Source organism: Cyprinus carpio, chromosome A15 (assembly GCF_018340385.1).
Source record: "Cyprinus carpio isolate SPL01 chromosome A15, ASM1834038v1, whole genome shotgun sequence".
NCBI classification, from domain to species: Eukaryota; Metazoa; Chordata; class Actinopteri; order Cypriniformes; family Cyprinidae; genus Cyprinus; species Cyprinus carpio.
This window is the reverse complement of record NC_056586.1, coordinates 5,861,490-5,865,553: the sequence shown is the minus strand read 5'-3', so window position 1 is coordinate 5,865,553 and position 4,064 is coordinate 5,861,490. Positions and strand designations below refer to the sequence as shown.

General features: G+C 53.2%; 2 non-coding genes across 2 annotated transcripts; both read left to right on the top strand.

Moving 5' to 3' along the window:
• Positions 1-2,520: 2,520 nt before the first annotated feature.
• Positions 2,521-2,626, top strand: LOC122147916. The gene has a single exon (XR_006161914.1). It is a non-coding gene; the product is annotated as a U6 spliceosomal RNA (small nuclear RNA).
• An 879-nt stretch (positions 2,627-3,505) lies between these two features.
• Positions 3,506-3,613, top strand: LOC122147915. Its single transcript, XR_006161913.1, has one exon. It is a non-coding gene; the product is annotated as a U6 spliceosomal RNA (small nuclear RNA).
• The last annotated feature ends 451 nt before the right edge of the window (positions 3,614-4,064 follow it).

Below are 4,064 nucleotides of genomic sequence, written 5' to 3'. Positions count from 1 at the left end.
GCCACCTTCGCTGCCCACCACTTTCTTTACCGCACCTCTTCTTTCGATAAAAGGACAAGGCCACGACCCCTTCAGCGCCAGAACTTCAAGCGGCCCTCATCGTAGAAAGTAAGAAGAGAATCAATGACAAGACATCAGCCGTGGAGATCCAAAAGTTCTTCCGGTACGACCCCTTATCCTGACCTTCGCTGCCCACCACTTCTTCACTGCCACCTCTTTTTTGAAAAAAAAAGGACAAGGGCCAAGCCCCCTTCAGCGCAGTACTCCGGTACCATCGGCAAGTGCCGTCCACCCGCTTCCTCATGTTCAGCAGATGCTCCTGTACATCGTTTTTTGTGTGAATCGGCAACATGTGCAACACGAGGCGCTACCGTCCACTGCCCCGAAATCGGTGAACGATTGCAACAGTCAGGGGTGCGTCAGACTAAGAACGAATGGTACGGCATGCGAAGTGGTGGAGATGGCTCACTGGGCCCTACCACACTCTGAGAGGGCTCGCGCGGCACCAGGGGTACACATACCTCGAGTGGTGAAGCCTCTCTTGTGCTTGCTAAGGCAACATATACTAAAATTGGATCGTAAAGAGAAGATAGCAGGACTGCGGAAAGATGACACGCAAATCCGTGAAGCCTCCATCTTTTTGATTTGCGAATTTTTGCTACTCTACTCTATCCAGCCCTGTCTGGTGAATAGACACAGGTGCTCCGCGAATAGGAGCGTTTTGTGAAATCACTCACGGCCGCTTTCGCTGAGAGATGCTCAGCTGCCCGGCCCGCTCCATCACACCAGGGATGAACTCGATGAGACCTACATGGCCATCGTAGACTCGGAGCTGAGAGCGGGATAGGAGACCTGGGTCACCTGCGTGTTGACAACTCGAAAATGAGCCAGAGGAACTTCCAGCAGCTCATTTTTGTAGGTGTAGAATGTGAGAAGATGATTGATTGGTAGGACGTCTTGTTGTGGATGTGAAGTCGTCCGGTAAGGCGCCCGCCGATCCTGGCCCCTTAAGCTGCCCACCACTTCTTTACCGCCACCTCTTCGCTTTCGAGAATCAAAGGACAGGGCCACACCCCTTCAAGCATGGGAACTTCCAGTAGCTCATCTAGCCAGAAGAGAGTAAGAGAAGAGAATCAATGACGAAGACATCAGCCGCGTGGAGATCAAAGAAGTTCTTCGGTAAGACCCCTGCACCTGACCCTTCGCTGCCCAACATGCTTCACTGCCACCTCATTTTTGAAAAAAAAAGGACAAGGCAAGCCCCCTTCAGGCGGTACTCCGGTACAATCGGAAAGTGCGCCCACACGCTCATCATGTTCAGAAGATGCTATGTACATCGCTGGAAATCTGGCACATGTGCAACACGAGGCGCTACCGTACCCTGTCCCCGAACTCGGTGACGATTGCAACAGTCAGGGTGCGACGGCCTCAGAACCGAATGGTTAACGCAATGCGAAGTGGTGAGATGGTCAAACTGGGCCCCCTACCACTTGAGAAGGGCTCGCGCGGCCCCGAGGGGTACACCATACTCGAGCGGGACGGCCTTCTGGTGGCTTGCTACGGCCGGCACATATACTAAAATTGGATCGTACAGAGAAGCATTAGCTGTAATGGCCCATTGCGAAAGGGATGGGACACGCAAATCTGTGAAGCGCTCCATCTTTTTTGATTGCGATATTTGTGCTCCTCTACTCTATCAGCCCCTCGTCTGGTGAATAGACCACAGGTCTCAGCGAGGGAGCGTTTTGTTGTAAAATCACTCACCGCCTCCTTTGTCTGAGAGAGCTCAGCTGGGCCACGCTCATCACACCATTGAGAACTAATGAGAAACTACATGGCCATCGTCAGACTGGAGCTTCGAAGCAGGGAGAGGAGAACGGGTTCACCTGCTACTTTGACAACTCGAAAATGAGCGTTCAGAGAACTTCAACGCTCATTTGCAGAATGTGAGAAGAGGATCCATGTAGGACACCGCCTGGCCCTTCGATCGCCACCAATCTTTACCGCCACCTCTTCTGTCGATGAAAGGACAAGGCCACGCCCCCTTCAGCGCCAGAACTTCAGCGCTCATCTGTAGAAAGTAAGAAGAGAATCCATGACAAGACATCAGCACGTGGAGATCCAAAGTTCGTCCGGTAAGACCCCCTTCATCCTGACCCTTCGCTGCCCACCACTTCTTCACTGCCACCTCTTTTTTGAAAAAAAAGGACAAGGCCAAGCCCCCTTCAGCGCAGTACTCCGGTACCATCGGCAAGTGCGTCCACCCGCTTCCTCATGTTCAGCAGATGCTCCTGACATCGCTGTGAAATTCTGGCCATGTGCAACATGAGGCGCTACGTCCCTGTCCCGCGAACTCGGATGGTGACGATTGCAACAGGTCAGGGTGCGTAGGCATCAGAAACGAATGGTACGGGCATTGCGAAAGTGGTGAGATGGCTCGTGGGCCCTACCACCTCTGAGAGGGCTGGCGCGGACCCGAGGGGTTAAACATACCTCGAGCGGGACGCACTCTCTTGTTTTTGCTGGCTACGGCGGCACATATACTAAAATTGGATCGATACAGAGAAGATTAGCATGGCCCCTGCGAAAGGATGACACGCAAATCCGTGAAGCGCTCCATCTTTTTTGATTGCGATATTTGTGCTCCTCTACTCTATCAGCCCCTCGTCTGGTGAATAGACAAAGGCTCGCGAAGGGCGTTTGTTGTAAAATCACTCCACCCCCTCCTGTTGTCTGAGAGATGCTCAGCTGCAGGGCCCCGCTCCATCACACATGTGAGAAACTCAATGAAACACTGGCCATCGTCAGACTCGGAGCTTGAGAGCATGGGAGAGAGACCGGGGTCACACTGCGTATTGACAACGCGAAAATGAGCAAGAGAACGTCAAGCTCATTTGTAGAATGTGAGGAGGAGGAGCCTGTAGGGACACCGTCTTGTGGAGAAGATGCAAAGTGCGTCCGTAAGACGCCCTCGTACTGGCCCCTTCGCTGCCCACCACTGTTTACCGCCACCTCTTCTGTCGATAAAGGGACAAGGCCACGCCCCCTTCAGCGCCAGAACTTCAGCGCTCATCTGTAGAAAGTAAGAAGAGAATCCATGACAAGACATCAGCACGTGGAGATCCAAAGTTCGTCCGGTAAGACCCTTCATCTCTGACCCGCGTGCCCCCACCACTTCTTCACGCACCTCTTTTTTGAAACAAAAAGGACAAGCCTAAGCACCCTTCAGGCGCAGTACTCCGGTACAATCGGCAAGTGCGTCCACCCGCTCCTCCTGTTCAGAGCTGCTACTGTACATCGCTGTGAAATCTGGCACATGTGAAACACGAGGCGCTACCGCCCCTGTCCCCGAACTCGGTGAACGATTGCAACAGTCAGGGTGCGTCTCGGCCTCGACACCGAATAGGTACGGCATGCGATAGTGGGAGAGGCTCATGGGCCCTCACCTCTGAGAGGCTGCGCGGCCCAGAGGGGTACACCATACCTCGAGCGGGACGCCGCTCTTGTGCTTGCTCCGGCGGGCACATATACTAAAATTGGATCGATACAGAGAAGATTAGTATGGCCCCTGCGAAAGGATGACACGCAAATCCGTGAAGCGCTCCATCTTTTTTGATTGAGATATTTGTGCTCCTCTACTCTATCAGCCCCTGGTCTGGTGAATAGACACAGGGTCTCAGCGAGTGAGCGTTTTGTTGTAAAATCACTCACCGCCTCCTTTGTCTGAGAGATGCTCGGCTGCGGCCACGCTCATCACAACCATGTGATGAAACCTCATGAGAATACATGGCCATAGTCCAGATCGGAGGCTTGAGAGCAGGGAAGAGGAGACCGGGTCCCTGCGATTGACAACTGAAAATGAGCCAGGAGGAACTTCAACGCTCATTTTAGAATGTGAGAGAGGATCCATGATAGGAACACCGTATTGTGGAGATGGCAAAAGTGCGTCCGGTAATAGCCTTCGTCTGGCCCCTCGCTGCCCACCATTCTTTACGCAACCTCTTCTTTCGAATAAAAGGACAAGGACACGCCCCCTTCAGCGCCAGGAACTTCAGCCGCTCATC